Here is a 12,847-nt window from a genome sequence, read left to right as displayed (position 1 = left end):
TAGCACAAATTTTTCCATTTTTTCCTTATGAGTTATAATTTTGAACTTTAGTTTAACATCAAAACAAAAGTAGCCCTCCCCAAATTACAGACATTCTTCTGTATTTTTTTCTATTAGTTTTACCGATATGTTTATTTTATTTTATTTTTTCATATTGAGGATTTTATCTGGAAGTCGTCATTTACAAGAGATGTTTCATAGGGATACATTTTCAACAAAAAATATAATAATACATTTGTCCTAAATTTTATTTTATCTGATACAAATCAGACTACACCTGCTTTCCTTAGTTTATATTAACCTGGTATATCACTTCTGATACTTTTGCTTTTGACTTTGTGTGTGTGTGTGTGTGTGTGTGTGTGTGTGTGTGTGTGTGTGTCTGTAGGTGTATTTCTGGAAATGGCATACAGCAATGTTTGTTTCTTTTTTCAAATCTAGTTTGATGTTCTATGTTTCTTAACTGAAGGATTTAATTCATTTACGTTTTTAAATTGTTGACCTGTGTGAATCTATTTCTACTTATATCTTTTATTTTCCACTTATCCTACTGTTTCAGAGCTTCTTTTTATTTTTCCTTCTTTGCTTTGTTCTGAAATAAGATTTTATTTTAGTTTGTTTTTTGTTGTTCTTCATTTTTCCCATTTACTGATATGAAAGTTATTACACTTGATTTCTATTCTGTCAGTAGGGTTGCTTGAAATTTTAAAATGCACATTTAAAATGTCTAAATTAGGGGTAGCTGGTTAGCTCAGTTGGTTGGAGCATGGTACTGGTAGCACCAAGTTTGCTGGTTTGATCCCCACATGGGCCATTGTGAGCTGTGCCCTCCTTAAAAAAAAAAAAAAAATCACTGTATTTTAGATGTCTAAATTAACCAGTATGCCTCTCTTCCTTAACAATACAAAGACTTTAGAATGCTTTATCTCTACCATCCTCTCCTGGTACATGTACTATTGCCATCCAGAGAGCTTTGTCCTTTTTGAAATCTAAAATTAGATGTTTGATTAGAATTACTTTTAGTGAGACTCTTGGTGACAAAAGCTCTGAGTTTTTGTTCATCTGAAAATGTTCCCATTTTTAAAAGAGTTTTCTGAGTGTAAAATTCTTGGATGGTAGTCATTTCTTCTGAATCTTTGGCTACCATTGTCATGGAATAGTCAACAGTCTATTTTTTTCATTCCTTCATAGATAATGTTTTTCCTGGTACATTTTATGGCCTGTTGTTTTTAATGTTCTGCATTTTCACTCTGATATGTCTATGTGTTCATTTCCTTTTAATTAATTGATTTAGGATTCACTGAGAGTTCTTAATCTGAGAATTGATATATTTCATGTTTCATGTGATTAAGTGATTATTTTTTTAAATGTTGCCTTTTCCTTATTCTCTTGATTTTCTCATTTTATAACTGCAATTAAATGGTTGTTAGAACACTCTAACCCACACGTTAGCATACAATTGGGCCCACTCGGAGCCACCTGGTTTTATACAAATTATTATTAGGACATAACTACACCAATTTATGAATTGCCTCTGGATGTTTTCAGGCTATAACAGCAGACTTGAGTAGTTATGACAGAAAAAAGATGGCCCAAAAATTATCTAGCTCTTTAAAAGAAAGTTAGCTGATCTCTGCTTCTAGCCTTCATATCTTTTATACACTCTGTCATGTTTTTTCTGTCTTTGCATTGTGAGTAATTTCTTCCTTCCTATCTATCTTTTAATTTACCAGTCTCTTCAGCTCTATTAATCTCTTTTTAACTCATCAATTAATTTGCTAAATTTAATTGCTTTTCTATACGACTCATCTATGTCTTTTTCAAATCTACTTGATCATGGTCCTAGTTCTTTTGCTTATTGTTTCTGCTAACTCTTGTTAATGGGACCTTGTACCCTCATGAGTTTTGTGCTTTTTATACTATAAGGTTATATTAATATATCTTATAATTCTAGAGAGATTATTTTTCCTCTCCCATAAGATGTTAAATTCAATAGTAATCAGGAAAAAGTGAATACCTATGACTTGGTCCACTTGGGCTGTTATAACAGAATACCACAGACTGGGTAGCTTAATCAGCAAACATTTATTTCTTCAGGAGGCTGGAGAGGGAAAGTCCAAGATCAAGGCACCTAGCAGATTCAGTGTCTGGTGAGAGATATATCTATCTATCTATCGATCTATGTATCTATCTATCTATCTATATCGATATCTATATATCTATATAGATATAGATATTAAATGCATCAGATTGATATTTGTCAACTTTTAGAAAGTAGTTCCTCTAGAAACTAGCTCCTCTAGCAAGGGAAGCAGAAAAAGAAAAGAGTGAAGTTTTAGCACTATCTTCAGTGTTCTTTTCTTTTAAAGATTTTATTGGGGAAGGGGAACACTGTGTCTTTCCAGGACTTTATTGGGGAACAGTGTGTTTTTCCCAGGACCCATTAGCTCCAAGTCCAGTCACTGTTTTCAATCTAGTTACAGGGGACAGAGCTCACTAGCCCATGTGGGAATTGAACAGGCAACGCTGTTGCTCAGAGTCCACACTCTAACCAACTGAGCCATCCAGCTGCCCCTGCAGTGTTCTTTTCTTTTTAAGAGAATCATTAATATTGTGAGATATTAAAAAATATATGTATTGGTCTCTGCCCCTGGTGCCTGACACAGAGTTCCTAAAACCTTTGTAATTTCCTAAATGATTAGAGCACTAAGAACCTCTGTTGTTTTACTAAGGAGATTCTGAGTGGGCTCTTGGATGGCTCCTGGATAGGGGCTGGTCACCAGAAAGACAGAGCCAAAATTAAAAGTTTGGAATTTTTAGCCCCACCACCATCCTCCAGAGAGGGGATAGAGGTAGGAAATGGAGTTAGAAATGGAGTTAATAACTGATCATGTTTATGTGATAAAGCCTTCATAAAAATTCCCAATAGTATAGAATTTGGGGAGCTTAGAGGTGGTGAACACATCCATGTAATGGGTGGGTGATTCCCCCAGTTCCACAGGAAAAGAGAAGCTCCTGCACTTGGGACCCTCCCACACTTCACTCTTTGTATCTCTAACTGGCTGTTATCTGTATCCTTTAGCATATCCTTTAATAAACTGGTGAATGTAAGTAACTGTTTCCCTGAGTTATGTGAGCTGCTCTAGCAAATTAATCAAAACAGAGGAGGGAGTAATGGGATTCTCTGATTTGTAGCCACATCAGACAAGTTGTGGATAACCTGGAAACCTACTGCTTACAGTTGGCCTCTGAGAGGGTGAGGGCAGTCCTGTAGGACTGAGACATTAACCTGTAACATCTAATGTTAGCTCAGGTTAGATGGTGTCAGAATTGAGTTGAATTGTAGAACACCCAGCTGGTATCCTAGAGAATTGCTTGGTATAAGGAAATATCCCCCCACATTTGGTGACCAGAAATGAAGTGACTAGTAAAGGAGACACACAGGAAAGAAACACACTGTGCTGGGTTTTTCTTCTATACAAGAGAGAAAGACATAGGCGGTAGCAAACGCAGTTTTTTATTACACATAGCTAAAGTAAATATGGTAAAATATTAGCATTTCTTATATGTGGATATATATAAATACATATGATTTCCCCGTGCACTTTTGAATGTCTAAACCACTTTATAATTAGTTTTTTTTTAAGAGGAAGGACAAAATGAATAAATGTAAAACTTACGAAATATTTTTTTGACAAGAACACTTATGAACAGGGATTTGAAATACACTAAGTTTTTAATAATTAATATAGTATAAACAAGTTAATATATGTTACTGCCACGTATATATTAAATAATATGTTAATTGGGGTTATAGAATATAGTCCAGAAACTGGTCAAGGTGTTGACTGGATTGTAAATTCCATAAGAACAAGAATTTTTAACCGTTTTGTTTCCCTGAATTGCTGGCACCTAAACAGAGCCTTGCACAGAGTAGGTGTTCAATAAATATTTGTTGAATTAATGAATATTTTTTATTCATGTCATTTTGAAAAATATAGTAATTCAATTCTATGAAAAAGGATAAATGAGTTCCTCCGTAAATAAGATTGTAGGATATTCATCTAACAGGAAAAAAGATTGTCTTTGTCTAACTCTGTACACAAGTAAAATCCAATATGAATAAAGATGTAAAGATAAAATAAAACTACAAAACCATTTTCTAAAATTGATAAAGACTAATGCTGGCTATGATATTGATAGGTTGGCTGGTAAAGGAACGTGCATGGTCAGGCAAGTTAAGAAAGTTTTTATTGTAAGAGACAAAAGTTTATCGGGCTGAGAAAAGATGGCTACAGCCTGGGGTGCGTGTCTAAAGGATACTTGCAGCCCCAAAGGAAGGGGTGAGCAGGGCTTTATAGCAGCTATGCTGACAGGGTAGCAATGTTTGAACAGAAAATGTTGACTGCCTGTAAGCCAGTAGCTGTTTTGTGGCATCACAAATTTGGCTCTGTCGGCAGGTGCAGGCCAGCAGACATTTTGTTTTTGTGTAGACATGACTCTGTCTGTAAGTCAAGGTCTCTGAGTCCTAAAATTCAGAGACCTAACATTAAGTCAAGGTCTCTGACATTCAGAGACTTAACAGACATAAAGTTTTAAAAAATACAAATTGCTAGAGAAAATAAAAACTGCATCTTTTTGTAATGTATCTTGACATTATCTACTAAAACTACGTATATGTTTGGGAACAACAGTCCCAATCTTGTTATTCTATTCAGAAAAAAGATAAAAGATCTCATCTCGCCACTGCCACCACTACAATGGCCTCCAGTAGCAGTGGCCTCAGTGCTGCCTGACTCCTATTGTTACCTTATGCAGAAAGAACAGGTCCACAGGGAGGAAAGGAAGAAAGATGTGAGGGGAAATAAAGGAAAGAGGAGATGAGATCATTCCTAAGAAAATGTGCATTTACAGCTAATTGTAATGGATTATAACACTATTAGCATTTCAGGCAGGGAAAATCCTCCACCCTCTGTGTCGCCATGAAAATTCCTACCAGGGAATCCCAACTCCCCATGGGAAGGAGTGGTCAGCAGAGACTCACCCTGGGAACACCTGCCATGCCACCCCTGGATATTTTGTGCCTCATTCAAATATAATCATAAGTTTCTTTGTTCTTTGGAGTAGTTGGCCTTTTTCATGGTCCAGTCCACTCTCACACCATCTTGAGAGTGTACTGTAATATTTTCTATCTTGTAATAAGTCCTTGGCCTGCTTGCCTTTCTTCACGTGGTGTTGTTTGTACATCCTAGAATGCCTTCCTGTGGTAATACAAGGACTTGATCTCCAATAACACTACCATGCTCTTTCCTCCTGTAGCAGAATGGAATTTGGCATTGTTTCTATACAGCTTCCCATAAACATCTGTAAGTTGACAAACAAAAAAAAGGTTATTTGCCAGGGTTTTATTTGCAGGTCACCTTTGATAGCCAGGAGGCATTGGAATACAGCACGAAACCTGTTGGAGGAAACACTCCTGAGAAAGGAGACAAGTCACGTCTGAGCTTACTGGTCTTTAATACTGTAAAGGAGGCCAGAGAACAGACAAGAGTGACAGCGTCTGTCATTTATGTCCCTGCTCCTTTGCTGCTCCTGCCATTAATGAAGCTGTTGAGGGGGAAGTGCCCTTGGTCTTGTGTATTACTGAAGATATCCCACAGCAGGGCATGGTACAGGTCAAGCACAAACTACTGCACCAGGGAATTGATACAGGAGAGTCCCCTCACTATAAGAATTTTAAGTCCCCTCAATATAGGAATTTTAAGTCTCCTTTACCCTCATGTCTTAGCTCCTTAGCCCCTGGTTTTAATCACTCTTCTAATCAGTTTCTAATCCTAAACTAAAGATTGCTCCTAGCCTAAATCACAGAATGTCTCTCAACCCTGTTTAATAAATACTTAAAAGCCTGTGAGCTATAAGCCTTGTAGCCCACTATTCCCCCAGGCCATTCCAGACCTAACTCTTGAATAAATAAAAGCCATCCCAGAATCAAAGGGGTTTTAACACTCCTCCAGGCCAGTCCATACCTAACCCCTGGATAAAGTTAAGATAATTGGACTTCCAGTCCTATTTTTGGAGCCAGTGCTTTAATTTATTAACTAACATCTGTCTCTCCATATCTAGGGGTCAGCAGCGTATTAATTATGTCCCAGTGAGGCTTCCGATGCACCCTGACCGAGACAGATATGAGACCCCTCTTTTTATTTAAGATCAGATAGGGTAGGAGTTTCATGAATCCCCATTAGGTAGGGACAGCTCTACCCCCTTCTCAACTTGGAGCACATATAGAAGAGACCTCCCGCCCCTTGACTCCCCACAGAGATTTATGGGGATCACGTCTCTGAGGAAAAATAAGACAGGCAGTTAGAAACTGGTAACTGGGTCTCTGCATTCCTGCACAGCCAACACAGTCTATGGGGAGCAAAGCCTGGAGACCTCCTGAATTTTTCCTTATCTGCCCTAACCGTTAACTGCTGTGAGGATCTAAGTAAGTTGGACTGGTCACCTGCACAATAGAAGGCCACCACGACCTCCATCTCACCCTAGCCTCATTATACCATCATTATAATATCATACATATTCCCGGTAGTTCATTAATATCATTACAAAAGACTGAACTCTGGGAAGGGACATGCACAATCACAAGTGTCAATCAAATGGTCCCATGCCCAGAAGGGAGCAGCCCATCCCAGAGAAAAAAAGATAAAACCCGCAGACTCCAGCGAGCCGCTCCTCTTGAGCCTTGCTTTTGCTCAGGAATGGGGAGGCCCGTCAAACTCTTCAGAGAGTACTTTTTCTCCCTGTAACGCCACCTTGAGCCTTGAGCCTTTAGAGCATCTTCTTTTGCTCGGCCCACTCCAAACTCTTTGGCGTGTACTTTTTCTCCCTGTAATGCCACCTTGAGCCTTGAGCCCTTGAGCCCTTTTAGCCTTTGAGTCTGGCTTTTGGAGTGTACTTTTTCTTCTAGTAATGCTTTGAGCAGCATCTTTGTGCTCGGCATGCTCCTAATTATTTGGAGTGTACTATCTCTTTTAATAAACTTCTCTTTCACCACTTTACCTGTGTCTCATTCAATTCTTTGCTCAAGATGCCAAGAACCTGGACACCACACCAAGGAGGGCCCATCTTCCAGTAACGTAGTGGCTAGAATTCCCAGTTTCCCTCTCTGAGACCCGGTTCAACCCCTGGTGTGGGAAACTAGCCCCACCAGTGTGAGAGCCAAGCCTGGACATCTTCGGGTTCAAACCTCCCCCACCCTATGTGGAAACTAAGCCCGGGCATCTCGATGAGAAAGGCCCCCCTCTCCAGTAACAGAATGATAAGGCTGATCAAGCTAAACTGCCCTGGAGTCATCAATCCTGAAGAATGCAAAGTTGGCATCATGCCTGGCCATATTGATAAGAAAGGGAGAATTGCTATTTTGTCCAGATCTGGTATTATTTTCCCCCTTCTTCTGCTTCCCCCACCCCCCACTCCAGTTCAAGCCATTGTTTCTCAGTCTAGTTATGTAGGGCACAGCTTCCTGGCCCACGCCAGTATTATGAGCCTTGCTCCTCCCGGCTGAGGCAGTCGGCTGCCAGTCATCGGTTGGCAGCTCACAGCAGCTCCTGGCAGCTCTCACCAGCTGCCAACAGCTCACGATGGCTGCCGGCCACTCACACTGGCCACTGGCCACTCATGGCTACACACGGTAGCCCAACTCCAGGGAGAGCTGTTGTTCACAATCTTAACTGTAGAGGACACAGCTCACTGGCCCATGTGGGAATCGAACCGGTAACCTCAGTGTTAGGAGCACGGCGCTCCACCACCTGAGCCACCGGGTCGGTCCCAGATCTGGTATTTTGACTTATGAAGTTGTGGACAGAAAAGGGGACACATGTTAAACCTGACAAGCTCGGGAGACTGAAAATAACCACATAGGAGGGCATAAACATAAAAATTCCTAACTAAGGTGGCCATGGCAGGAAGTCACATCCTTGACCTGTAACTTTCTTGACAAAGGTCAATCTTTACCTTAAGTGAGCCTATCTGTTGTCTTTTTGCATCTAAGATAACATACCCTTGGAATGTAAGAGTAATCCCTTTCTGGACCCCGCAGGTGGCACAACCCACCTCACCAGAGCAGGAAACTACAAAATCCCTCATTGTTATCTTATTCCACAAATACTATCTCTATGTGCTGTAAAACGCTATTAACTATCCAGTACCCACCAATGTAAAAAAGTGTGTGTCCCTCTATTTTATCCAATCCCAAAGATTTCTCCACTTTGCTTTCTCCCACCCCCTTAATCTACAACCAATAGATTTCATGTAACCCCCCTCTTTGATTCTAATGTATAAAATAAGGTTCACAACTGCAATTTTCCGGAGCATTTTCTCAATCCATCGACACTTTGCTTCCCAGCAATTGTCATCAGTTTGGCTCAAATAAACTCTTATAAGCTTTCTCTTAGACTGGATGTTTTTTCATCAATAAAGTGGTCCACCAAACAAAACAAGTTGGACTGGCACAGTCTTTGGAGGTGATCCTTTTAATGGAACAAATTTTATTGACTTCTTTGAAGTCTTTCTGAATGGTCCAGCCACAGAAGGCATCAATTGATTGGGAAATTGATGGCAATGCAGAAGAAAATGCTACGGAATTTTTGAAGCAACGTAATTTAGGTCCCAAAGTCAAGCCTATGATGTACTTCATTGCTGGTTTAATGACTCCTCCCAGCAGGAGTATGGGTCAGGCAGGGGCAATTATTACTGGAGGAAAAGGTGGAGGTAAAGAGAAGATCTCTTCCATACAGAGTGCAGGAGTTGTCAGCATGTCTCCCGCACAGCTGGGAACCACCACCTACAAGAAGTTTGAAAAGAGGAAGATGCTATGAAAGAAAAGAAAAAAAAAAAGTTCCCTAGGCCTGTAAATTGAGTCATTGTAGAAACATGAACCAGCAGCAGTTTCCTTCTGTTGTCCACTGATTGTCAGCCTGTGTGCCTGTTACTGGGCTTCCAGCACAGTGGGAAGCCAAAACAAGAGTTAGAATGTCTTATATTGAGATGTTTGTACTTCACTGCATAACAGAGACAGCCAATAAATCTACCATTTGATTTGAAATAAATAAATAAAATAAAATATAATGATCAAGCATAAATATAAAAACATTTTAATAACAGTAAAAAATAAATATATAAGCAAATAGTAAAAAAATGTATATTTCATGATTTTATATGTTGGTATGTAAATTAATAAGCGAGGGGGAATTTTTAGCAGGACACACCAAAGTGTTAATAGGGGATTACATCTCTAAAGTGGTTTTAGGAAAAAAGAAAAACTAAATCAAAATAGAAAAATTTACAACACAGGTTAGTTAGCATATTGTTAAGTAAACAGGGAGGTCCCTGGTGGAATAAACAAAAGGCAGCCATATCCTGAAACTCCAGGTTTTAGAATGTCTCCTTCACTTCAGGACAAAGATATGAGAACGTGCCTGGAGGTTAATAAATTATCTCATAAATCCCTTTTGGCTGGACAAAGGAGCAGATCTGATAGATAGGATGGGTTGTAAACCCCTTTGGGGTGGGTAAACAGGACAAACATGATAGATGAATTCCATTAGAAGGTGCCAGCCCCCTTCCTCAAGCACGCAAGGGAAGGTATAAAAGTAAGAAATTTGCTGACCTTAAGCCACAGAGGTACAGGCTTTGCAGAAGGGCTTTGGTCAATCCCCTCCAGCACTGAGCTGAGGGAATGTTGTCCCCAGTCTGACCTCTTTCTCTTGTAAGGAGAGGAGAAGGTGCGAGGTTAGCATGAATGACCCTCGATAGCAACTGAGGAATTTGGCCCTGGCTACTCTAAGGCAAGTTTCCAAAGGCTCCCTGGGTCTTTCTGCAGCCCAACTGTCCAGAAGGATGCTGTTTGGAGGCTCTCCCTCCCCCTCCCTGCTACTTTCTCCTACTCCTCTGCTGCCTTTTTCTTTATGCGAGGAGGCTGAACGTTGGTGCATGGCCAGGACTGTGGGCCTTTGCAGAAAACTGAGGGACCCTGATCGTATCTACTCTGCAGTGGTTCCCAAAGGTCTCTCTGCTCCCTTCCCAGTTCAACCACCCATAAGGGTGCCAGTGGGATGACTCCTCCAACCATGCTGCTCTTTTCATCCTGTCACTATCTCTCCCCAGCTCTTGAGACATTGGTCTGGGGTCCCTTCCTTGTGAGACCTCCTGAACACTCTCCGGTTACATATTTTGACAAGCCAGCCAGGAGGTAAGCCCCTTTTAGGCGATCCTAAAACCTCTCACTCGCTTTTCTATACCTCTTTTGTTTGCAGGCACAGGTCGAACAGTTAAATGGCCAGTAGGGTGTCAACCGCTTGAAGACTCCCATGACAGGATAACCCGGTCTTGGAACAGGTCATATAGGACCTGCCAGGCTCAAAATAAATCCAAGCCCGAGTGAGGTCTGTGTTTATACAGCATAATGTCTCTCTTGAGCCTTGATTTTTCACCCCCTCTGATCTTCCATGATCTTGCTGAACTCCTCTGTTTATCTCAGGCCGCTGCTTCTCTGCCACCTGGTTCTGACCATGCCCCCAATTCCCCACCCCCAGCCCCAGCTCAGCGCTGCTACAGCAGGAGCTGAGAGGCAGGGGCCACAAGACCATAGCTTCTCCAGAGCACTGGGCCCACCAGGCCTCCATGAGTGGCGCCCAAGCTCCTGTCTCCACCTCTAAAGCCACTTTTCTGGCTTGCACTTCTATGTCATCTTTTCTTTTGCCTAACCCGATGGTCCTGCAGTCAATGTAAGAAAGAAGGCCTCCACTGACTTTACACATCTTAGCCGTGTAACATCCCACAGGCAGGCTCCCTCCAGATTGGGGCCATTTGCTCCTTTATCTCCACTCCTTTCAAACAGAGTCACTTCTACATAGCCGGTGCCATCAATTTGCAGGATGCCCAAAGTCGAGCCATACATCCTTCCACTTTAAAGCACTTCACTATTGGCCACAGCCTTTATGGGCCTGTGAGCTGTGCCAGACATTCAGTTGCCAGACACACATGGATTTGGGTAGGCACCCACCGGCGGCACAGGCCAGGCAGCCAGGTAAGCATGACTAACCCTGGCATGCCATGTCTCCCCACTCGCCCTGATTGGTCCTGCGATGTCTGTGGCCCACATTTCTAGGGGACACCCTAGAGCAAGTTGTGGGAAATGAATTGCAAAGGGATGCCTTTCTGTTCTTCCTCCCATCCCCATGGCCAATCAGCTCTCACGCGCCTTCACCCCCTGGATTACATCTTGAAACACTGGGACAAATTTGACCCTCAGACTGAAAAAATGGCACCTGGTCTTTTGTTCTGAGGTTTGGCCTCAATACAAGTTAGAAGATAGGGAAACCTGGCCTCCTGAGGGAAGTAACTATAATACTACCTTACAGTTAGATTTATTTTGTAAAAGGGATGGCCAGATGTGCCAGGTTTCTAGAAACTCTCACTGGGGACATAAAAAAGAGAACTAAATTGATAGTTCAGAAAAAAAAGGGGAGCTCCACCCATCTCCTAATTCACTTATAAACAGGAATGCCTGAGGCTGAGGTAACTGAAGGAAAAAAGTGGCACTTTTAAAACCCAGCAGCTGGGCCTGCCCGATGACTCAGGTGGTTGGAGCTCCATGCGCCTAACGCCGAAGGCTGCCAGTTCAATTCCCACATGGGCCAGTGGGCTCTCAACCACAAGGTTGCCGGTTCCGATTCCTTGACTCCCACAAGGGATGGTGGGCTGTGTCCCCTGCAACTAAATTGAGCACAGCACCTTGAGCTGAGCTGCCGCTGAGCTCCCGGATGGCTCAGTTGATTGGAGCGAGTCCTCTCCACCACAGGGTTACGGTTGCCGGTTCCACTCCTGCAAGGGGTGGTGGGCTGCGCCCCCTGCAACAAGGGCAACTAGACCTGGAGTTGAGCTGCACCCTCCACAACTAAGATTGAAAGGACAACAACTTGACTTGGAAAAAGCCCTGGAAGTACACACTGTCCCCCAATAAACTCCTGTTCCCCTTCCCCAATAAAAAAAATATATATATATTTAAAAAATTAAAAAATGAAATAAAACCCAGCAGCTAATTCTCAAGCCAGACCCCTCCCCTTCACTCCACTACTGTAGTTCTAAGCTCTGCAGGGACACTCGCAGTGAGATTCATTGTAAGGGAAATAACCTCTAGACTGGAGTCCCAGAGTACTAACATTCTAAATAAGCCTATTTTTAAAATTTTATTAACAGATAAAACATTTCAGTAATAATATAGTGTGGATGTTTGGAGAATTTTTCTCACCATCTGTTGGTAACTTAAAATTTCAGTTTTACTAAGTTGTGCTAAACGATAAAAATTATTAAATATCTGGGTATTTCAAAAAAACAAAATGCTGAGGTGTGAATTATTAGGTAGGTCTAAGTTCATCTATTTCTGGCTTCTTGTCACAGAAATGTTAAGAGGTAAATTAAGATCTGTTAATAAATATACCTTACATTTTATTACAAAAGCTTATGCTTTTGAAGGTTGCCAAATATATTCCTGCATTTGCCAGTAGTAATGCTAATTGCTTGCTTTTGGTTGTCAGTAAAAATTAAGGTTCTGAAGGTTATAGATTGTGATATGGAAGAAAATGGTGTGTATTTTCAAGGAAGGTATAAGGTATGGAAATGCATTTTGAAGGTACTAAAAGAAAGCATTTTGTCCTAAAGATGGTTATTTCTCACTGAGTGAAAAGAGACAAACTAAGAGGAACTGGAGAAGTTGAAGGTTTGTGAGAAGTTTTGAGAGTTTTGTATATAGTTAAATTAAATGTAATTAAGTAAATTTAAATCTCAA

General features: G+C 41.2%; 1 pseudogene; it reads left to right on the top strand.

Moving 5' to 3' along the window:
- The first annotated feature begins 4,754 nt into the window (after positions 1 to 4,754).
- LOC109439512 (succinate--CoA ligase [ADP/GDP-forming] subunit alpha, mitochondrial-like) lies at positions 4,755 to 8,876 on the top strand (annotated as a pseudogene).
- The last annotated feature ends 3,971 nt before the right edge of the window (positions 8,877 to 12,847 follow it).

This window comes from Rhinolophus sinicus, chromosome 9, assembly GCF_057876585.1.
Source record: "Rhinolophus sinicus isolate RSI-liver-muscle chromosome 9, RSI-T2T, whole genome shotgun sequence".
Lineage (NCBI taxonomy): Eukaryota > Metazoa > Chordata > Mammalia > Chiroptera > Rhinolophidae > Rhinolophus > Rhinolophus sinicus.
The sequence above is the reverse complement of the archived record's forward strand: the minus strand, read 5'-3'. Positions and strand labels throughout refer to the sequence as shown.